Consider the following 24,699-nt stretch of genomic DNA (forward strand, 5'->3'; position numbering starts at 1 on the left):
TCTTCCTTTTCCTACCTTTTAGTTTTGAGTTAGTGTTCGTCGCTGCTCTGAACAGGACTAGCCTTGTTCTGATGAGATGCATTTTAGTGCCAGGTTTGTGCTAGCTCTCCATTGCTTTTCTGTGCTCATGCCATAAGAGTGAGCAACTTCTCAGCAATGAATCCTACTGATAGCACTTTGCTGCCTAGCTCTCCCTGCCTCGACTTCACCAGAATAGGTCGCATGGGCAGCCTGTGGAAGCTGGGAGCCGATTCTGTTGTCATTTACAGCTGGAGCTGGAGAGACTGAACAAGGCTCCAGCCAGCTGTACTGACAGTGGAGAACGCCAGTTATCATTGCAGCAAGTTTTTTTGCTCTCAGTAAATAATTATTATTTCCCCCCTGACCTTTCCTTTTGCTTTTTTCTGTTTCAGACACAGCCTCTCTCTGTTCCCTGCCCCAATGAACGTGTGCACTAAGTCCAAGGCCTGGAGTAATTTACCTGAGGAGTGATACCATTTGGAAACCACTGTAAGTATATTTTATCTCTTACAAAAGACTGCTTGTTTCAGCAAAAGAAAAAAAAAATAAAATAAAATAGAAAGGATGTATTGCAAAAATAAAACAAAAACAAACTGCAGCACCTGTGAGCATTACTGATGAGTGTAAACTGAGTTTTTGCTTTTGGAATTTACAAGGAAATATGTGGGCAAAAAAATATGTCAATAAAAAAACTGTTAAATATTTAAGTCATAGCCTCAGAGCATAGTTCAGCAATGGCTGATGTGCTTGTGTCTCTTAGGTTGGAAGGTTCTACTTGCTTTCTGATCTAGTTTGTGCTCTTCTAGTCGGTTCATCCATGTTTGTCTTCAGAGTGTTTATCTTCTTTTTATCCTTATTACTTTTTAATGAGACACCTTTCCTCTTGCTGTTGTTTCATGCATTTTGGATTGAATTTACTGCAACTCCTTGAAGGTTTAAGCTATTTTTTCCAGGCCTCAAGTCATCTCTCATTTAGGCTGGAGTTTCTTTAGGCCACTGCAATTCGGTAAACCTAGCTGGATTATGGAAGCAGAGTTGCCTGAGACTGTAAATAATTTTAACTTTGTGTTGTGGTTTTACTATACTCTGAAATGATCAACTTCATGTTATCTGCATTGTTGGTTTTCCCTGTAGATCTCATAGTTCTAATTTGCTGTGATTCTCAGCGTATGCCCGTACTATGGCACTGTAGCTGTGGCTAAGATGCTCTAAGGGTGTAAGCGAGGCAAGTTTTGTAGGCAAGGAGTAACTTTCTTGAGATTTGTGGTTTAGGTGCAGAAAGGGACAAGTTGGGAGGCATATCAGCCTCACGTCAGGTCTGAAACAGACTCGGCAAATTTCAGTCTAAGTTTAACTTAATCTCTGAGTTTAACTTAATTATGTTAATCAGTCTCCTGTAAGGGATTTTGGAGTTTGTTTCACTTTTCTGCGTTGATTAAATTTTCCAGGCTTTTATTGCATGAGAACGTTGGGCCTCTCTTGTCAGCTCTCTATGCCTCCTATTCTTGCTTTTCAGTGTTCCGCTGGGATTTCCCTTTCATATTACATTTTATGGCGATGTATTCAGGAGTTTGTGTTTTCCACTGTATGACACAAACTTGCAATCAGAGATTTTAAACAAACTGCCAGTCATGTAGCTATAACAGCATGAAGATCAATGTGGCTGCAAAATCATCAGAGAAGCCGTGTGAATATTCAGGCAGTCAGTCTGTGCAGGACTTCTTACTGCTGAAGCAACACTTTTGGCAGGAAAACTGGGATGGCTTGGGTTGTTTTAATGCAAGCTTGTCTGTGGTAGCTTGACTCGTGGTTCTTCTCTTCAGTCACCCTGCATTTTGAGGTGAGGGCTCTGGGCAGATATGGCTATTCTCTTAGGCCCTTTTTCTTTTTTCTTTTTCATTTTTCTTTTTTTAATATACATATATATTCAGTAATTATACTCATCTCTCTCTCTTTCACTCTGTCAGTTTCTAAATATGTATTGTCAATGTCACGTCTGGAAGAGACACAACACTGGCAGTGATAAGCACTGATATCAAGAGCTGTGTTAGTCGTGTGCAGACAGAGGAAGAATGTGCAGCACAACACTCAGGGAAAAACACTCCTTCAAACCAAATGTGAACTGTTTTCACACCTTTATATTTTTAGTATCTGAAAAGCTGGGGTTTTAAAATTATAGGTATTTCTGTGTAAATTACTAAGATTAGAGACACCAGTGAGTTAAGTACCTGGCTTGGGCACTAAAGGCATCTCTGGCCTGAGGGCAGTTACTGGAAGGTGACATCATATCTGCTAAGAGAAGTAATGCCAGGGACATGGATGGGCAAACTCAGCCAGCAGCAGCACTTGTAACATCAGCAACCTTGTGGCGTGTTCCCTCCATGCTCTTTAGTATGCGATGAACAAAGGTCTGGTTAGTGACCCAGCCCTCCCTGTATTCAGAAGCTGAAAACTGCCTCATTATTGTTCATTATGTAGCATTATTCTCCTACAGTCACATTATCATAGCATCCCCCGAGAGCCAGGATGCTACTGTGTGTTCTGCACAGCTACACAGGATCCAAGACCTGAGCTAATTTGTTCACTGCTAACCTGGTGTCTCAGCAGAACAGAAGGCTGCCCTCTCTGTAAGGGTAGGTTCCACCCTGTGGAAGGCACTTGCAGGTCTACAACATCGATTTCCTTTTTTAGGGGGTTTGGACCTGATTTAGGGGTTCAGCTGTGAGAACATGGTAATCTGTCACTGGGAAATCCATTCTAAGCTCAAGCAGTGGTTACAAGGGCAACGCAAAGAAATCATGTGCAGAGCAAGTGGAGGTTGTGTACATGAGTGGCAGCAAGAAGAGGTAAGGTTAGCAGGGGCTTTAAAGGCGTTCCAGAGCTCAGTGGTGGCAAAGTTTCTAGATAGCTCTAAGGGTGGGATATCCAAAACATTACGTTCTGCCTTCAAATTAAGCAGAAAGGATTGTGTCCTACTTTGTAGCCAATGCCATCACTGCAGTAAATGTCACGTTGTGATTTGTCACCCATCTGAGGCCTCGGTGTGTGATACATTGAGGTAGATGGAAAGGAGGGAACACCCCACTGCAATGAAGACAGTGAGAGAAGTTTTGGGAAACAGAAATAAAAAGTTGGGAGGGATTCCTGCTTTACACAGGTCCTAGAAATCACTAATGCACGCAGTTTAGTTCAGGGATGTAAGTGGCTGCAGTTAGGCTCGTATTAAGTATTAAAGAGCATGCAGTTAAGAAAATGTATTTTAGATGGTGTAAGTGAACATAATGAGAAGTAACACAGTAAAAACAAAGGAATGCTGAAAATGAATACCAACAAAAGTACCTGAACACAGGATGTAATATAGAGATGAGTAGGTAGGATGTTTAGAGCTGCTGAATAAACTTCTTATAAATCAGAAGTAACTAGGAAATCTGTAGTGACTCTTCACATTCAGATTATCTTGGAAGGGTCAGTGTCATTTCTGTCCCTGACCTCTGGGAGTCTTTCCATCAGCTTCATATGCAGTTGTACCCTTCCTTTCTTTACTGTGTTGGCCTTCTGCTGTCCTTCACAAGAAGCAAAGATGATATGTAGCCTTCTGATGGTCTTCAGGATGAGTGCAGTATTTGGAAGGGCTTGTGGTGCACCTAAGTGTGGAGAAGGAGCTCAGAAATAACTGGAGGTTAGACCAGATTGCTGTGCTCCAAAGGCAAATTCCCAAGTCTTTTGCAAATATTTTCAACTTTCATTGCCCTAAACAACGAGTATATTGCCAGCTTCTTTGGATTAGTCTGTAGAAGAGGGCATGCTCACATGAACTCAAGTAACAAAGTAGGATGACTTTCACAACAGAAATCATCACACAAGACTGACAGTTAGTGAAGTCCAAGTAGAAGTAGTTATACTGTGGAAAGGTTTCACAATCAATATTTATTACATACTTCATTCTCATGGCTGTCCTTGTGCTTTTACTTATTTTTTTTACATAGCTAAGACAAGTCATACTCTTCCACAGTTAGTGTCCCATTTTACCTCTGGAACACTGAGATTTATTAGAGAGCTCACAGATGGAAGTGTTCATAGAAGAACTGTGCAATCAAAGAAGAAATTAGGTTGGAAGGGTCCTCTGGAGGTCCCTAGCCCAATTCCCATCTCAGAGCAGGGCTGACTTCCAAGTTGGATCAGGTTACTCAGGGCCTGGTTCAATTAAGTTCTGATAATCTCCAAGGATGGAAATGCCACAACCTGTCTTGTCAGCCTGATCCGGAGCTTAACAACTCTCCCTGTAAAGAAAGAAGCAATAAGATAGCAATATAGACTTTGTAAATGAATGCATGAATATTTAATTGGAACATATAGGTGAAGATCATAGCAGTAGGAGCTTTTTGTACGTGAGATAAGGTAGAACAAAAGGATAACAATATACTTCAAGCAATTGGAGCTTTTTTCTAGTTTTAACTACGTTCTTTAGTTGACACCTGCAGTCTGACATTGCAGACTGCAGAAGAGCAACAACATTTGAGTTTCTTCATAGGCTCTTTCCCTTACTGAGATTTCCTCATGTGGAGGCCTGCATTCCCTTCAGGTAGTGTGGAGGTGCAGAACATGTCTAAACAGCCTAAGAGAAATGAAGAGCTGCTGTATTGCGCTTAGTGTCATTCAGCACCACTGCTTCTCCTCCCATCCTATTGAGCACAAGTCACCACGCTACAGGGTTCTAATGTGGAAATGTGATGGTACAAGACCATCTGGAGTACATAGTGCCAGCCTGAGAAATATGTAGTCTTGGAAAGGAAGAAACAAGAGATGCTGTGCATAGTCTCACTGGTGTCATTTTTATTTCAAGTACAAATGAGTTCTGGGGTGGCAGTGTAGGATCAGAATGGATTAAAGGTAGGCCTTGGTCATTGCTAAGTCTAATAACACACACTGTCTGTGCTGGCAGCCTACAAGCAGTGCTTGCTCGGGCTGAACCCCTACACTACAAATAACAGCACTGTCCTTCTCAGTGGAGGAAGTTTTGTGTGGGGATCGAGCTAGAGCCAGAGGCTGTTCTGAAAGTGTACAATTTGAGCTAACCCTGGACTGAAAACAGACCTTAACTACGGGAGCTGAGCTTCCAAATGCACTCAGAGTCTAACTCTGTGTATATCCTTTGCTGCCTGGACAAAAGCCATGCTTTCTGAAAGCCTCTTGGGTAGCAATGCTGTTAAAAAACATTGATTTATACACACTGCAGTATCCGGCTTGTGCTGGGTGCACATGGGAAAGTCATGGGGTCAGGACATGATACGTGTGAGGGTGTGCAGTGGAAGTCACCAGAGTTAGTATGCCACGGATCTACACAAACTGCTATGGACAAAACACAGGCAGTCTGTACGCTTTAAAATATACATGCTCACGTGCAAGCTGTGCATCTCAGGCATGCTTAGCTATGTAGCAAGAGGTGGATCTTGGTGACAGGATGGGAAACAGACGGAGGGATGCCAGAGCTTGGAGTGACAAAAAATGCTATGTTTACTCTTCATGAAAAATATGCTTTTAAATGCTTTCATTTTCCTTCTGTTCAAGATAAAGTAATCTGGTTCAACCCTTCGCTGTACCTTTGCAATTTGAAGTGAGGTCCACTTTGTCATCTCCTGTTTGTTACCGTTTAAATCTGATTTGACGTTGGCCTGTCTTATTTGGAACATATCGATTATATACATGGAGAACATAGCAGCTTGTGCCTGTTGTCTGTGCTACATCTGCTGGGAGGAATTTTAGCCCTATTAGTCCAGAGCACATCGTGGCTTCGTCATTCAGCTTTGTTTTCCCCCAAATCGCCCCTGCAAGACCTAAAAACCGTCTTTCTGGGCAAGAGGGAGCACTTGGGGTCGTTTGGGCAGCTTAGGGATCCCACCGCTGTGTGCACATCGCCCTTAAATCCTGTAGTGCCTCAGTTTCCCCCCTTGATTTTAACTCCCCACTTCTCCTTCACCTTTCGATTCTGCTCGGCCTGTGGGTTGTTACAGGCGGGGGAAGTGGTTTGTTCCTTTCTTTTATGCTCGTTTAACTTTTGTTTTCTCCTCCTTTCCTTTCTTCCCCGAGCTTCGGCCGAGGTGACGCCGCCGGTCACAGTGGCGGCTGCTGCCCCCCGACGGCGGCCGAAGGGAAACAGCAGTAGGTCCCGGCCCTGCCCCCGGCCGGGCGTGCCGCCCTTATATAACGCCTTTATGTAAGCGCCTGGGGGCTGAAAAACTCCGGGTTGAGGCGTCAGCCGCAGGCTGTCCTAGGTGGGATATGGAAAGGAGAGCGTATGTGGGAAAGGAGCACCTGTGTGCCCATGCAGAAGACCTTCTGTGTGAATCAAAGCCTGCCACATCCCTTCTTTGTGCCTCAGTTTCCCCACCTGTGAAACAGATGTGGCAATCACCACCTGCTTACAGCTTCTAATTCCCTGTGTTTATGAAATGCTGCAAGGAAGGAGGCCTTAATGGCTTGTGTGCGTTGTGCTCATAGTACGTAGTGTCAGGCTCCAAAACTTAACGCTTTACTGAGCTCACCTCTGCATCTCAAAATTACTCCAGTGCTTTTTTTTCCCCACAAAACAAGTCTTTTCTCCTGATTCACGTTGAACTGGAAACTTGCATATTTGTTTGCTTTTCAGACAAATCTATTACGTTTCTGTGTAAGTCTATTGAGAATGCTACAGCCTTGGTTAATATTTGTCAAACGGAGCTCCGACTGTCTAAACCACTGGGACAGGTTTCGCTTTTATGTCATCAGTAGGAGCAGAATGAGGAGCTTCGTGCTTGGCCTCATTGCTGTAATACAGTCTCAGGGCCATTGCATCAGAGTCAAAACAAGGAGTAGCTTGTTTCCAAACAAGAAGCATGGAGGAGAGTCTTCTCTGCCTCCCTCCCTGCAAGGGAAAGGAGAGGAGGGAGGGGGGTGAGAGGGGGGGAAAAAGAAAGTTATCTTTAACAGATTCTAAAAATGCCTTTTCCCAAATATGCAGCCAGTCCCTTCAAAGGTCTCTTTGTTTATTTTCAGGAAGAAACCCAAGACAGCTGAAAACCAGAAGGCGTCTGAGGAGAATGAGATTACTCAGACGGGTGCATGCAGCGCCAAGCCAGGCCTTCCCTGCCTGAACCTTGAAGCTGTTCCGTCTCTGAGCCCGGCCCTCATCTACTCACCACATTCACCAACAAACTTACACGCACACACAAGGTCATCTGATTGTGAGTACACCAGTGCACTGCTGGGTTGCACTGGGGTTCTTGAAAGCGTGTTCCTTACTGTAGACCAGGTTTTCAAGCCAGTTGGATTTTCTTTCCATAATGGCACAAGCAAGACTTCCTCAGAGTTTACTTTTTCCCTTCTGTGAGAATTAACTCTGAAAAAAACAGTGTTTTATGATAAGGTCATGATAATGCAGTCAGACAAAGGAAGCTGAGAGCATGTTGATGGGTCAAGTTGCTGGCTGCTCCTACTTCTTACAAAGCAAAAAGGGAAGATCCTTTGAGCATGATTCCTAACTAGAGCTGTAGTTAATTCTCTCCAGATAGTCACATACTTCTCATTACCCAAGCACATCTACTGACTGGAATTTTCAGCCTGTTATTGTATTGCAGCGTCTGGCTCAAACATACTGCCTCATGAAGGATGTCTACTTCAACAGGGAGGAGCGTTTCTGTGGATGGAATCAGATTCAATATGTGGGAGTCTGGGAGATTTTTGTAGACCTGTGTGGTTGTATCAGTTTAAGGCCCATGTTTTCAGTGCATCCACTTTCAGATTCCTCAGCACAGGTTAATTGGTTTGTTTTTTTTTTTAAAGTTCATTTTGTTCTCCCCTACTTCCAGCCCTCTTCCATCTGCCCTTTCTTGCTCTCCCTCCTCCCCCACCAGAAAGAGGAAATAATTAAAACTGTATTTTGGAATGCCAGCACTTATCCTGTCAGGTGTTCAAAACAGTGTCATCTCACAGTGGTCCATACCTGAAAGTCTCTTGGGCAGGAACATAAAAGGTCTTGTCAGCCCTATCATTCGCTAGTTATATAAAACACAGCTAACCTCTTTCGTAGTAGTTTTAGGACACCGTAAGACTTGGAAGTGGGAAAAGAGGAGAGAGAATCATAGAATCATAGGAAGATGATGATGCCAGGTTTCAAGAGCTCAGAAGCCAATCAGACTTTGCAGAGGCCTATAAAAATATCAGGGCATGACAATAAAAAAATCAGATTAAAAAATATGTAGGTTTTTTTGTTTGTTTGTTTGGCCTTTTTAATTTAAAAATCTTGCCTCAAGGCCAGGCTTGGAAGCAGCTGGGTTATAGGGATCATAACTATCAAAATCACTTCAGCTGCAATTCATTCCTGCTGGCTTCTGACTGTATTCATTATGACCTGCTTGATTTTGATTATGAGATCTTGATTTTAGTAGTAACAAAAACATTTGAGAGAATTTCTTAAATCTCACCTAGTGATCTGAGGAGAAGAAAGAAGTGTTAAGCAGTTGAGCAGCAGGCAGTATGCAATTTGGTATGTAAAAATTCTCTTCAAATTAGAGATGTCAAACTCTGTCAAAGCTGGGATACAGTTTTGTCTTGTAATATTTTCTAAAAACAAAAGTCTTGTAAGAAGATGCAAAAATGAGCAGAACAAGAAAAAATAATCCTTATTTTCAAACAAAGAATCTCTTTATCCCATTCACAAAGATGAAAGAGTTCATTAGGAAATGGGATTTGAAACCTCACACTGATGGTTTTTGACAGTACAAATAGAAACCCATGAATGCAACCTTAGGACAGAGGCCAGCAGGAATTGTAGAGAACACAGAGAATGAACTCCTGCTTTTGTTTTCTGCGGTAGCCAAGTTTAGAGGTGAGGAATATTGGTGGAAGGCAGCGTGAAGAGGTAGAGCATGCAACTCTTCATACTCTTGTTCTGTGGACAAGGAGTCCTTTAGACCCCCAAGATTTTAATGTCCACATATCACCTTCCACTCCTGCTAAACAGCACCAATTTGACAGAAAAACTTCAAACCTAGACTAGGTTCCTTTCACATTGAAGTCAGGTTTTGAAAAAGGATTTTTAATAATGTTTTCAGCATTAAAATTGTTCTATCTTGGAAGCTGTTGAAATCTAGTTCCCAAAATACAGTTAGAGTCCTACAGAAATTCAAGAAATGCTAAAAACCTCTTGTGGTATTGATCTGTTAGTTGATTCCTTGTGCTTCGAAACCATTGGAAAAGCTCTCACTATTTATGATGGGTTATAACCTTCATCAGGCTGTATTTGTTTGGGGCAGTATGCCTATAATTAATGTTTGGCATTTTCTTGCAAAATATCAGTGCCAGTTTCTGACATGAAGATAAAATGAGGCAGGATGAATTTATGCTTGTATATTTACTACAGCTGTTTACCACTGTATGCGGTATTTTTTTAAATGTTGTTTCAGTCCCTGCTGCTGGAACACACCGATTGACCCAAGTGATTGACACTTGCAGTTCCCAGTATTTAAAAGTAGGCTCATTGTCATTACTAATTCCTTTCCTTTACCTCTTGCCTACCCTGTCTTTTGGACAGATTCTTTCCTCTCACACTGGAACCCCTCCTTTTACCCTTCTCTTTCCCTCCTCTTGGTATTATGCTGCCATATCTCTTTTTTCCCCTCAGCTTTTGGACCTGCAATTATGTCTTCCTTCTTTGGGCGGGCAGCACCTCCTGTCCTTCCCTATGCCTTGCTGACAATAAAGCACTGTTTCTTATCCCTTTTGCCCAGACCACTCTACAACCTCTACACTTGTAACTGAGTAGATTATATTTCATTCTCAAATGGACTCTTTAAACCAGAGTTACCAAACTCTGGTGGGATGTTTTCTAGAGGATGGCAAATATTCTGTTTATAAACTGGAATTAGACAGGATGTTTGACGGGAATTATTTCATGCAAGGTATCAGAAACATCCAGAAAGTCATCACGTAGGGTATTTCCATTCTTGGAAAAGTATACTGATGTCCAGATGGCTCCGTAAGTCCTCATTTGTGTATCTGGAAAAAAGTCTTTGATTTTATGGACCACCTATTCAAATCAGCTTGAAATCTTCACTGACCATGTTGCATGCACAATCCCCCCTTTTTTGGCAGAAAGCATCACCACATTTATTATGAGGAATATTCACAAGCCAATCTAGTTTGAAAAATCAGGGTGCATTTGGAATGATTCAGACCAAAATACTTTTTCCAAGAGTAGAAAGTAAAAACTCTGTGGTAGCCATCTGCTCCGCAGCCGTAAAAGCAGAGGTGAAGAAAGCCTAAGCAATAGACTGAATGCCAGTCTTACTGAAATGATTTCTTAGATGGGGGGGTGGGGAAGCATGTAAAAGTCATGCATGATACACAATATAATATAGAGCTTAAGGCAGTGTTTTCGACATGCTGCCTCTTGTGTTACTTCTTCGCAATGAAACAGGATTGTTTCCGACTATTTTAGGACTTTGGATTTGCTTGTAATGTATTTCCAATGCAGCTGAACCCTTGAAGCAAAATCCAGAACTCGGGAGACATTGTGTCCATTCCCAGCTTTTTCAGTCTTGGGAAATGCACGGTCAGGCAATGCAATTGTAGAAAGAGGTCACAGGAAGAGGTACATCCTGAGGTAACTGTTTCCATGTGGGACTTGGCAGACAGAAATCACCACTTTGAATTAATCTGGAATCAAATCACAGACTGAGCTGATAGAGCTCCAAATACCTCTAGCTACTCAGCTGTCGCAAACAGATGTAGCTGCTTGCTCAGAAGAAAGGTGTTCGTGCAAAAAAAACCTACAAAGTCAAGTAAGGAGTGAGACGAGGGTTCTGGAAAAGTTACAAACAAGCCACATATATGAGAGTGGTGCTGTTCGCAACTTTCCGTGCTCTTTCTTGTTCATGGGCAGAGCTACACAAGCTTGGTACTGTCCTACTTCTGGAGGCTGAACTCCCTCAGGTAAAGCTTTTAAAGATTTTCCTGAGAGGAACATTGGTCCATCAGGACTTGGCTGTCTGTTTAAAATGATTTGGTCTGTATAGGCCACTTATTTCAGGAGCCCTTTAGAAAGCTGTCACTATATATGTTTTGCAAGTGCCAAGAGATAAGATCATTTTGGCAGAAACTTTCACAAGTGCTAAGAGATACAAAAACTTCATTCAGACGCTGATGTATGCATCTTAACAGATGTGTCCAAATTCAAGGAAATCCCATGGGAACAGTGCAACTGAATCTCTTTGTCTCTATTGATAGTTAAAAGAGTTATTCTTAGATATTGGATGGTCCATCTGTGTAGGAATTTGTTCCAGACAAGGGAGAAGTAGCATCTTAGCAAAAACTTTCCATGGGGCTAAGAAGCAGATTGGATGGAGAGCACAAAATTCTTGGAGATCTGAGACTCTGATAGAGAGTGAAAGCTGCAAAGAAAAAGGAAGCATGGATATCTCTTTAAAAAAATAAGTAAATGATGAAACAATCATTGACAAGTCATTGCAATGGGGGAGGACGCCTTTAAGTCTCATCTTAGCAATGGGCTGGAGAGTTCTTGAGAAACAGAATGCAGTGTGTAATAAACACTTCTGACGATGGACCAGATGAAAACCACTTGTCCATTCATGCTCAAGTGATGTGGCTGACTGGGTCTGATCCCAGCTTTTTTTTTTTAACTTTCACAAGATGGGAACTTTGAAGCCATCATATTTCCCTTTTCTCTTTCTAAATCCTGGCTTTGGTATCTTGATCGCCTTCCAGCATAATGGGAAAAGGCAGAGAGGGAACCTCAGAAGATTCCTAAACAGAGCATTGAGAGTGGGCTTGAAACTCTAGCTTTTCATTTTCTTGAGCAACTAGGGGGATCATCCATTTCCTTCCCATGAATCAACAGGTTTGATTTGCCCACTGCTAATGTAGAGGCTAGATGGAGGTTTGGCCTCATCTTTATGTTTTAGGTTTCCTGTGTTTCTCTTTGAGGTTCTGTGGCAGGAAGAGAATGGTTATATGCCCTTATGGTCTTCCCACTTTGCCTCTGGAAATGTGTGATTATGATTCCCTAATAAGTGCTCTGGAGCTTTGAAATGGTTTCTACTCTGAGGGGAGAAGGAGGAGCCTGATTCCTTCCTTACAGAGACAGACAGTATGTTAATAGTTGTTTCATCTGTATTTTTGCTAATCTAAGTATGGTATGTGTTAGCTAATGCTGAATATTTTTAGGTTGTTTTTGGTGACCTAAGAAATGATGTATGTTTAGATATCTATTTTAGACAGTATAATAATGTTATAGGCCTTCTCTGCAGCAGCTCAGCTGAAAGATACCCATAGATCTCAAATACTGAATCTCATGAGACTTAGCTATTTGCTTATCTTGCAGAACATTCCGATATTTGTTTAGTAAATACTTTGGTTTTAAACAGTCATAGGTGTTTTCTGCATCTTGTTAATTGATATTTTTGGTCGTATTATTATTAAAGAAACGTCAGCCAAGAATGACTTGTGTTTTCACAGAAGCAGATGTATTGTTTAAATTGTGTAGATTCAGAAATAAATATAAGTAAAAATACGTAAAACTATAATCTGACCTCACTCTGCCTCTGTTGAAAAAGCCATTGCAGTACACGAAAGTGTTAGTTATATTATACTACTGATCAGAACTGGTCTCTATATTCCAAAGTGCACTAAGTGAGTTTTGTCAGGTTGGTCTCTCAGGCTTTTCTTCTCTTGAGAAATGACTAAAAACATACGGTACTGAAGTTTGAAAATAGATGAGTATGTTTTCAGAAACAGCTATGCGACTTCGGAGCCTAACTTTTACTGATTCTTAAATCACATGTAAAGTCACATAGAGGGTCTTCTAAATTTATCTGGTTCTCTTTAATGGTGATTCTCTTATTAGATGACCCAGTAATACTGACTTTATGCTAGCTTGTTAGCCATTGTGGCATTCAGTGCTTTTCTTACTGGTCTCACCTTGGAGAACTGTAAGTGGATCACGTGCATAACTTCAGCTTTGATTTGGAAAAGCTAGGAGGGTGTCTAGCTTTCATGGTTTCAGGGGAGAGCTTGAAGATATGTCCCCAGCATATGTATTACTTCTAAGTACAAGGAATAAGATTTAAAAATGTATTACTCTTTAAAATTCTAAATTTTCCATTCTTAAGATTTTGAGGTTGGTAATACAGCAGCATCTGTAAGTTATGCTGTAGCCACTGAGATGTACTGTCCAGTAAAACACTGGTAGTCCGTATCTGAGTTTACCTGTTCATGCTTTCAGAGTCTACCTCCCACAGATTTTTTGTTACTATTAAGTTACAAGTCTTTTTATAAATCCTTCCTTTATGTATTAAATCAGACCTTCAACTATTTCACTCGCTAAATGAGAGCAATGAATAATATGCAACAGAAAGTCTTTATCACTGTTTATAAAGACACAGTCATACTCATTTTCTGGTTTCGGTTTCTGGTTCGTTGGTTGGTCTGGGTTTTTTAATATGGTTTTGTTGTTGGCTGTTTTTGTTGTGATTTAGTTTGGTTTGGTTTTGTATTATTTTTGATAACAGTCTCCAGGACAGTGCTTTCTTCTTATCCCCCTTGAGGTAGCTTACCTTCTCCTATCATCCTCCATCCTGAAAATTAAAGCAAAATTCCACTGCATAATTTCTGTAACCTCTTTGATTACCTTTATTGCTTTCATAAATCAGTAGTCCAGCCAACCCACTGACTCTGCTCCTTGCCCGTTTAATCTATCAAACCACATAATCTAAGGCACTTCTTAGGTACCAGTCATTGCCCTGTAAGCTTTCTTTATCTGATATGTTTAAAGTATATTTTATTACGGTATTTGTCTTTATACTCCAAGCTGTTTTTCTTTAAATTTCCCATTTGTCCTGCCTAATCTTTGTTTTACATCTAGCCTGCAACAGTTTACGCTCTGTTCTATTAGTGTCACTTGGGCACGATTTCCTTGTTTGGAAAGATACATTTTCAGCTTTGATGAGCTCTTATACTTCATTATTTAAGCACTGTATTGTTTTTCTTTTTTCTTTATTTTTGTTGTTGTTGTTGTCCTTGCATATGGAGTCTAATACAAGTGTTGATAAGGCCACCTCCCTGCTGATCTTACGGATTGAAATTCCTCGTCTTTTCCTTCAAGACCCTTTCTAACTTCCTCTGTTATTTTCTTGCTTTTACTAGCTGTCTCTCCTGAAGATCACAGAGTCACACAGAGTCAAAGAACCATAGAGGTTGGGAGGGAACTCGAGGGATCATCTAGTCCCACCCCCCTGCTGAAGCAGGTTTCCTGGAGTAGGTTGCACAGGAAAGTGTCCAGGAAGGTTTTCAATATCTCCAGAGGTGACTCCACAACCTCTCTGGGCAGCCTGTTCCAGTGCTCTGTCACCATCAAAACAGTGCATTTTTTTTTTCTCATGTTCAGGGAATGTGAGCAGTCTTATAGCTAACAGTGCAAAAGGAAATCATGCAGGAGAATACTGTAGAAATAATCATGCCAATCGTTGTTATTTCATATCTTAATCGTGTATTCTTCTGCTGTCATCTCCTCAGTCCTATTCAGTTGAGATGACTGAACTAAATGTACCATTTCCTTAGCATGGTCCACAGAGGGACACTTCATGTAGCGGTCAAACACAAATGATTTTCCCATGTTTGACAGGTGACTTTTATTCAGGTTTATTGCAACTACGCAACTTCAAATCTACTAATGTAAAAATAGTCCTGGTCACCTTCTGTTCCTTTTCATCACTGTGACTTGCTTAGCACTAGAGCTTTTTGCTCTTTTCATCTCAGTTTCTGTGGTCATTTTCTCCTCTTTTCTCTTGTTTAGCCATGGTAGAGTAGCCATGTAATCCTTGTGCCATGATCCCACTCAATAACTTTAGAACAAGGTAGGGCCGGAACAGCATTCAAATAAAATAACAAAGTTAAACAAGAATAGAACAATTATTTTATTGTTCTTGTCTGACCAAAGGGAGCTCATTCATTCCAAACAGTTTTGAAGTGGAGTCTTAACATGGTACTGGGAGAGAACTTGAGAAATAGAAGCAAGATACTGCTTAATACTGCCTGTTAACGTTTATAAAATGTGCTGGTAGATGCTGCAGCAGGAAGAATTACATGTTTCCACAAGAAACATGATGTTTGATCTATTCCATAGGTAAAAATCAGTTGTAAGCCAAGTGAGTGCTGTTAAACTCCTTCCTATCAAGGCATTTGTTCTGGCAGTGTCATGAATGTATGGTAGAGCACAACAGCTTGTTCTTGTTGGCCAAGAAATGTGCTTGGTTCCAGAGTACACCAACTATTATTGTTTCTTAAGAGAATGCTGTTGTGCTATCTTTTTATTAATGTTTTCTATGTATGTTTTCATTGTCCATGAAGTCATTTACAAGGCTAAAATAACACGAGATCTAGATTTACCCATCTCCCACCCAGTAAGTGGAATATAAAGAGAATTCAAGATATCTAGTTAATCTGTCAGCACAAATAGCTCCTCCAGGAATTAACTGTGCCTATGAAAAAAAAAAAAAAAAAAAAAAAAAGATAAACAAATCCTAGAACCCCTACTCATATTTGCTTTGTTGTGTTAAACACTGAAAGGAGCTCTGCCCAGTTGGGATGAGCAATATATACTCTGTATCAATCTGTGACATGTGGTGAAATGCTTCTTCTTGAAAACCCAGGGGAGAGAAGTAGTATAAATTAAGAGTAATCTCACTACAGCTATTTTTGAGTTCTTAACCAGTGAAAATGTAAGTGTAGCAATATTGTGCATCTATTAAAAAATCTTGAAAGGCTCTTTATAACTAGATGATAGGAGTGATAACGTGTAATTTATTGATGTTACACAGAGAAAAAAAAAACACACAGAGTAGCAATTTTTGTGTGAAAAGGGGTATGATAGGAAGAAATAAAAACAGAGCAAGGGACTTCTCCCACCAGCTTCATGTCTGTCTGTGTGGCCATGTCAATGTCAACAAAAATACCACATGCTTTGATCCCATGTAGTGTTTCAAAAGAAGGCATAGCCCTTCAAAAGTAAAACCCCCAGATGTCATCTCTAATGTCCTTTGGCTGGGTAGAGGGTAAAATGTGCCTGAAGGCAGACCTGAGAAATAACTCTTAAGCACAACAGTAGTCTCACCTGTTAGTGTCTGTATGCATGTGTTTACCTGTAGTTCCCAGGCCTTCTCCCTGTAGAGAAAAAAATATATATCAGAAGTGACAATGTACATTTAATGGTACAGACCTTTCTGATGGTGTCAAGTCACCCATGAAAGCTGTGTTCTTTTTTATTACTGTCATCTATTGGTTTAAAGCATTCTGTCCTACATTGTTCTTCCTATCAAAACAAGCAGGTGGTTTTGGAATATGCCCATTTCCCAGGGTTGCAGAGGACTCAATGAGGACTGAGATTTTCCCTGTGGCCTTCAGCATCATTGACATGAGCATGTACTGTTTCCCACTGATCTTTGAACTGGAATTAGAATCAGGCCTGAACGCTTACCCCCTAAACTCAAAATAGAGAAGCCACAGTCTGGTGCAGTATGAATATCTGTCTCACGATATTTCTGAGTTGAGATATTCACCAAAGCACCCAGTTGTACTAGTTAACAATTACCCTTTCACTAACAGATAAAAAAGATAAATGGAAAAAAATAACGAAGTAAAATGTAGCTTTTTTCATGTGATAGTTTCCTTCTAGCCAGAACTGAGGGAGGCGCAGCCACTGGAAGATACAAAAGAGTCTTTTTCCCAGTCATGGGGACTGGCATTTACAGCTTTTCCTCCATTCCTTGTTTCTGCCATCACTACTTCTGTGACCGGAACAAAATCTCCTACATTTAAAGGCCTTTCTCTGGAAACACATAGGATATAAGCAGGCTGCAGTTCTCCCACCAAAGCCAACCATTTCTGTCCGACTGCACCCTTTTCCTAACAGACTGCTACTACAACTCCCCACAGAAGATTTTAGCTTCAATAGAAACCATCTAAACAGTTAATTATCTTAAGAGGTTTTAATCTATATTTTCCTTTTAACCAAAGCCCATAGGCTTTCAGGCTTGCTGTATTTAACCACGCTCAAACTGATAAGCTTTTCCTCCTTGTCTCTCTGCCTGGGGGGAAAACCTAACAATACAGCACAAATCTGAAAGGGTTCGTGGAATAGCAATTGTCTCTTTCGGGGACACATTTTAATATATTTCAACTGCTACCCCTTGAATTCATTCCTCCTCCGCACTCAGATCCCATCCTAAGCCCTTTCTCCTTCCGATGTATCTGAGAGGGGACATAAATTTCTAGAATCCAACACAGAGATGAGCAAAAGGGGACTCCCCATTCACTTTTCCTACATGTTTGCAATCTGAAATACGTTATTAGGGTTTACGCAAAAGCCCGTAAAGTAAGTGAAAGCATTCTAAATTAATATAGTTAGCTTTTAATACAGACCATAGAATATCAAAATACATCACCATGGTCGACTGTGTTTTTTCTAAAGTTTATTCTTTTTTTCCAAGAAACATCCCCCATTTTTTGTTTAAATTAAGAGTGTTTCAGCTTAATTCCGTGGGCACTGTTGGCCTATCTTACTTCTTTCCTAGTCGGTGGCTCTTTTGCTACATACCCTCTGGTGCAGAATGCCTTGTGAGTGACAGCACCTGGCACTATGGAGAAAAAAACAGCAATACATGCATGCACCTAGGCTTTTAAAGAGCCCAAATGCCTTAAACTTATAGCCAATTAGAACAGTTGGGCCATGCTGGGGCTTGGCATAATCGTGCATGAGCTGTCTGGGAACAAGCGAAAGCAGTTGAAACAGTTTTCATTTAGAATATTAAAATGTTCCCTAACGAAGAGGAGACAAGCACAGCCTGGTTTCTCTTCCTAGGAAATGGTGCCATCATGTGGCCGCGTTACTTTCTCTGTTTCCTATTACAAGAGGGTGGTTTTCTCACTTTCGGTTTTCAGTGGTTTGCCGATCCCACCTTTTGCTAATGAAAATCGGTTACAAGTGGTCAGAGCACAAGACTGAGCACCCATATCATGACATTGCCATCCAGGTGCTGTACCTATCAGTGCAGCTATGACAACAGCTCTGGTGGTTCATCTGTTGACATTGTGTATGTGCATTTGTGAGTAGGATGTTCATCATAAAGAGGCATAAAGGAATCAAGGCACTAGAGCAAGGCAGAGGAAATCTTGATTTTTATAAGCCTGGAGAACAAAATCTTATGGGACCTCTGGAATTAATTCTTGACCTTTCTCTAGTGTTGTTTACAAGTTGTTCTGCATTTCTTGGATAAATTGAGGTGCCCAGTTCTTCAGCAGATCTGGACACATGATGCTGCCCCCTCTTTTATATGCAAAACAAACTGAGGCACAGACATTGCTGCCCTGCAGATCAGGAGTAAATGGGGTTATGGCTGATGGACTCATCCTGCAGGCTTCCAGACAAAGCACAGGGAAGTGATTCACTACCTGCACCCCGAGCATCTTGCCTGAAATAGAGGCTTTAGTGCTCAGTGTTGAGGATTTAGGTCCACTGGTTATAGAAGCAGTTTTATGTGCAGAACACCTATGGTTTAGTCTTCAGTTTGATGAAAAATGGATATATCTCATCACTACAGATGCTGAAAAGGACAGGGCAATTAGCTAAATAAATCATCCGTAGGACATTTGCTGAACATTGCTTAGCCTGCAGAAAAAGCCCATCTTCTCAAAAAAGTTTAAACAAACTCTTATTAGCCATCTACTCGATATATTTTTTCCTTGGAGAATAAGGTTGTGTTCGTGTGTGCATGCATTTCTGTCTTTCAAGTAAACGTAGTTATTAGACTATGAAATTTAGAGAAGTTTGACAGCTTTCAGAACACGGTGATTCTTTCTTCCATAGATTGTATTACTGACACATTAATAGATGTTGTGCTGGTAAAAATACAGTACTTCCTGTTAAATGTAGACTGCTACATATTTTGATTCTAACAACAATCTGGTGGGGTTAGGGCAATTCGTGTAGTGTCATCTGGTGTTTGTTTTGGATAGATATTATAGAAGGAGATACTGATTTTCAAGATGTTCAAGCAGATGATTGGGTGAAAACTCCAGCAAACCTTTAAAGCAACAAAAAGCAAGGGCTGCTCCTGGTCAGATCTCCTGCTGAGGATACAAATGTTCTTCCTGTGTTCCTGAAACTCCATAAAGGCTTTGTGCCTTCAAGGCCCCTTTTCAGAATGAGGCCAACTATTCAGAAGAATTAATCTGAACAGTGTTGGATAAACCAGTCTCTCTGGCATCATTGGGATGTACTAAGAAGTCAGATACTACCAGGATTTCAGGATTTTATTCAGGTCACTTCTTTGAGTAGAAAAGTGTCCTTCTGTTAAATGCAGTCTCGGAGAGTTGAAACCCAATATAGGAGTAGTTTTGTCATTGGCGGCACCAGGTATGAATTTTTACTCCATTAATGCAGTTTTATTTTAGGATAGCTAATTTCAGAACAACAGAACATTAAACATTAAACTTCATCACTAGGGATAAATCAGGTCAGTGGAGCTGAAGAATGCATCATGGTTTTTGATTACTAAGGTTGGAACAGGAGATGCTGATGTATGGAAATGAGAAAACTTCCTATGGTAATTGTGGGGCTTTCATATGTTGTGATAGAAATGCTGTATTTCTAATGAACTGTCATGTTTATGCAAGACTTGATATTTTTCATTCCAAATTAAGCATTTTTTCCTGAGATGCTTTTTTTTTTAAAAGAAAATCTGTAATGGGGCTTTATTTGCTTGATTTTATTTATTCTATAAGGTATTTGAACAGTATTGTATCTGAGGTGTCTCAGGCAAGCCTTTCATTCATGTTGTTACTCAACAGAAACTCCAGCCTGAAAGATGGCTCCTTAAAACCAACGTGGATTTTAGAAAAGCAAACATTCTCTGTTGCAGTGCTGGATGCACAGGGTTAGGGTGCACATAACTTGTACATCCAGCCCCGAAAGTCTACAGATTATGTACATTTTACTCAATACATTACTGGTTGATTGCTACAGACTATTCGGTACAATCTGATTGGATTAAGGCCACTTGGTGAGTTTCGTTTGGCTATACATTCTATTGGCAAATCTAGTGGGTACTGTTTAGTTGTTACTGTTCTTTCCTTCCCACCCTATGTGCTACCTTCAAGAAGCTGAAGAACATAGGTAGCACAAGACACGCTGCAAAATATACCACAAGATGCAAAGCTGATGTGAAAGTATACATTGCGACTTAGTGGTAGAATCATTACAACATTGCTCAGCTAGAATATTGGACTAGAGTAATGGACAGATGGAATAGATGATGAAGAAGACAAGAATGAGGAGGGTATGTATGTCCAGAGAGTGTGAGGGGGAGAACAGTGTTTGGATTTTCTAAGGAAGACAGGAATAAAGAAGAAATATGAGGCAATTTCCAAGTATGTGAGAGTCTGTTGTAGAAAGGAAAATAGTCAACACTTCTCTATGTCTGTTGGAGGAAAGGATGATTAATTGATTTCCAAGTAGAGTACTAAGAAAACTTTCTTACTATAAAGATGGTAGACAGCCTGTCTGAGGAGAGAGTGAAAATCCCATGCATTAGTGGTATTAGCAAATGTCTTAGGCAAATTTCTCAGTGCACAGCATATCTAAGTTGTTCCTACCACGAGGAAGAGGAGTAAACTCAATGACTATACAAAGAACTTAAAACATTCTTTTGATAGAGCCAGCAGGCTGTGATCCTCCAGCACTTGATTTAGAGAGCAAGGGTTAGAGATTACCAAAACAAACCACTGCTGGGACAGAGAGTAAAGAGTAGATGATTATGCTGGTCTCCAGAAGCAGCAGGTTAATTTAGTTTGTGGTGCTTCCAGGAGCTGCATTACAGGTGTGCATATTCTATAGGAGATAAAATGCCTCCAGCTTGTCTTCAGTCTCTCGTAGTGGGAGGTCTTCTCAATGCAAGGCCTGAGAAGCTTGTCAAGAAGACAAGCTAAGGCAGCAATATCAAAATAGATCTAGTTAATCTTGTCTAAGAATCAGTGAGATGAGTTGCCAAACAATTTTCTGAACTCTTCTGCAGAAATTTGAGGCCAAAACTCAGTCCATTTACGTTTCAATAGGCCTACCAGCTCTGAAGCATATGAGGTGAATATTTCACCCTTGAAGTATGAAGTTAAGAGCAGAGCCTTTGGAGCTCCCCCTGCTAAGTTATTCCCGTGAAAGACCGCACAGTAAGCTTCAAACAAGAGCCTGGATTCCAACAACACAGGTAGTTTGCTCCAGGTGAAGGCCATGCACTGAGCTACTGCTGGCTTATGGCAGCTGCAGTGATTTCCTCATTGCTGTTTCTAGGAATGGTCAGTCATCACTGTGCAGTAAGCTTTGAGAGACTGTGATTTTGAAAGGCAGTAGGGAAAATCAAATCCCGTGATACCTTACAGTTAGAAGCTTTAAAGCAACAAACGTTGGCTTTGCAGAAAGGGACATCTAGTGGCTGTACAAAAAACCCTTACACTGTAAAACACACAGCGTAGCCATTTGTGCATGACCTTCAGTCTTCAGCATTCTGTACGTCTTTGTAATTGTGCTACACCATGCATTTGCTGGGATCATTCTCTATGTTTCTGACCAAAAAAAAGTCACTTTTGTGAACTGTATCTTTCCTCTTTTGTGAAGATCTATGGATTGTAGCTTTGATGTATAGAAACCTTCCTTCAAGCCGTACTTGATGCATCGCACGGCTTTACTTCCACGTATTTTAAAGCATCTTCCGAGAGTCCACTGCCTGCTGTTTCCTTCTGCCTTTGTACCCTCACTACCCTCCGGCACTGTACTTATAGAGGTTGTCACTGTCATTGTCATGGTAAAAATCTGCCTTCCTTCGAACACCCTTAGCATAGAAGTCAGCAGGAGGGGTGGATGAGATTCAAGGAAACACTAATCTAAGCACTCAGTCATGTATTACACAACAAAAGTTTTTCCCTTTCCCATCCATGTCGTGCTCCTTCTTACTGGTAGACGATGAATTCCATGCATGTTTCCGTGAATAGCCTGACAGTTTAATCGGTACATTTGCATATGGGGAAACGGTGCCTTTTTCAAAGTTGCACAGTGATATGTTTCACCTTTATGCCGTGCCAGCTTCAAATTGCATCTCAGGAGGATTGCAAATGTGCATAATCTGCGCTGTTGTCTGGGCTTTTATTTTTTTCCCCCTTTTTTTCTTTTTTTTTCTTTTTCGGTTTAGTTTTGTTTTCTTTCTTTTATGTCTTTTTTTTTTATTATTTTTTTCCTCTTTTTTACTTTAACTACCCGAACGCCCATTCATTGCCTATCTGGGTAAGAATGGCCTTTGCATTTTCAAACCCATTCTTTCCTATATGGTTTGTGAATACCCCTCCAATCAGAACTTACTTCACAGAAAGGGGACAAATCCATTTTACAGGAGTTTCTTAGAACGAGTCCATTGGGATCTCTCCATCATATTTACTGGACAAAAAGGGGAGGGGGGAGGCGGGAGGCACTTAACAAAGGCCACTTGAATTTCACAGAAAGTTTCCCACTGTCTCGTGTTTAAAAGAGTGGCAGGCCTGAGCAGAGCCTGAGACAGTAGTCTTTCCTGAGCCAGGCTTTCTATAGGTGAGTGAGTGTGTGTGTGTGTGTGTGTGTGCCTATGCACCCACACGTGGGTATTGCTGGATCTTGTGATGAAATGATACGCTCTGAGACATGTCTAAAGAACCGACACCAGCTGGAGCTTGCTTAAGATTCTAGCATTCTTTGTCAGCATGTCACATTAGCTTAGAGTTAAGCCTGGTTAAGTCCAGCTCTTATGGGAAACACCACCTTTGGTCTTTCTGCTTAGAACAATATAGAGTAAGAGACAACTCTGGAACTTGGATCTGGACATCGTTCCCTGCAGAGGGCGAGAGGCTGCACTGAACAGGGCAATCTCTAAAACTTGTTAGAGTGAACTACTGCTCCTTTTATGCTACTGCAGTTTGTGTACTAGCTTCTCTAACATAACCTTTGCAAGTGCTTTGGTTGTATGTTGAATGGATACGGTTTTCAGTGTTGAAAATCAAGGAAGGTAGACTGGGATAATCCATCCTCAAAACCTGCATTAGGTCTTGTATTTTATTTTAAAATATTAATTATGTGTCACTTCCATGCACCATTCTTCTTTTATCCTTAAGGAGTGAATTTCTTGTTTCTCTTTTGAAATAGTGAAGGTGTTTCAATTTCACTTGAAGAAGTAAAGAGACTAGACAAGGCTTTTTTAACAGAGAGCTCTGTTTATACCAGGCACAACTAAAATACCTTTGCCTTACATGGAGTGACTCAAATTGTCACGATTATATCAGTGTGTCATAATGTATATTTTAATGTCTACATTGTGTTTTGCTATATAGTTTGTAATGTGTCTTGTGCTACTACGTTTTACAACATAGTGATTAATCATGGTGGTAAGCCATAAGGAAATGAGGCAGCACATAGATAGGCAAGTAAAGAAGAATAACCACTAAACTTTAGCCGCTAGATTTGCCAATCAGATGTATAGCCAAACAAAACTCACCAAGTGGCCTTAATCCAATCAAATTGTACCAAATAGTTTGCAGCATCCATTCAATAATGCTCATGCTGCTTTAAATGTATTGAGTAAAATGCATATAATCTGGAGACTTTATGTGCTGGGCATGCGTGTTGCATGAAGTGAACCGCCATGGATACAGTGCTGCAATAAGGAATGCTTGCTCCTTAATACCACATTGGTCTTAAAGAGTTATCTTTTGGATTTGAATTTCTGTTCAGTAACAAAATGACTTTGAGTCCAGTTCATACACCTCGAGGAATTTAGTGTCCTAGATCAGTTTCTATTAGAGAGCTATTCACATCAGTCTCTTGTGAGCACACACACCTCTTTTTCTTAGCCTTGTTTAACCCTGACTGACAATTTTCATTGGCAGCTAATGACCAAATACATTGCAGCAGAGAGGGCTGCTGAAACTTGCAAATAATCTCTGCCTTTCCTTCTGTCTATGCTTGATATGTGAACAGGTAGTGAGATTCACTTGTCTGATTTCTTGATGTAGATCACAGTGAAAAGGAACTGAGGATGTATTTATGGGGAATTCAACTCACAAAATTAGTGCTTTCTGCCAAGGTTCATATGAACAAGGTAGAATTCTTTGTACCTTCTCAAATCAAGAGACCTGTCCATAGCATATTCCACCCTATGCATGTGCAAAGCATGTTTTTTGGTTTATTGAGTTAGACTGCTGCATATTAAAGAGTCAAAAGGAGAAACCAGTGAACTACAGGCCTATCATCCTGACCTTAGTGTCAGAGAATATCATGGCTTTAAGTTAAGCCAAGGGAGGTTCAGGTTAGATAGCAGGAAAAATCACAGAGGAGTGGTGGAGTAATGGAAGAGACTGCCCAAGGAGATGGTGGAGTCACCATGCCTGGAGATTTTCAAGAAAAGGGCACTGTGGAACATTGTGTAGAGTGGCCACAAGCATGGTTTGATGGTTGTAGTAGGTGATCTCCATGGTCTTTTCCAACCTTTATGTATGGAAAATTATGGATTCTGTATCTCTTCTTATTATCAAATTCCCCATTTGATAAAACAGAGGATA

General features: G+C 40.7%; 1 protein-coding gene across 20 annotated transcripts in view; it reads left to right on the plus strand.

Annotated features, from left to right (window-relative positions):
• The window catches only part of ZBTB20 (zinc finger and BTB domain containing 20), a 432,215-nt gene that overhangs the window by 398,581 nt on the left and 8,935 nt on the right, over positions 1-24,699 (plus strand). For all 20 annotated transcript variants that reach the window (XM_085545034.1, XM_015875898.3, XM_085545042.1 and 17 more), the window contains 2 exons: positions 414-510; positions 7,054-7,241. The gene's annotated coding sequence lies outside the window, so the exon portion shown is untranslated. The remainder of the gene's footprint in view (positions 1-413; positions 511-7,053; positions 7,242-24,699) is intronic.

Source organism: Coturnix japonica, chromosome 1, assembly GCF_054131305.1.
Source record: "Coturnix japonica strain WE chromosome 1, WE-NBRP24, whole genome shotgun sequence".
Taxonomy (NCBI): Eukaryota; Metazoa; Chordata; class Aves; order Galliformes; family Phasianidae; genus Coturnix; species Coturnix japonica.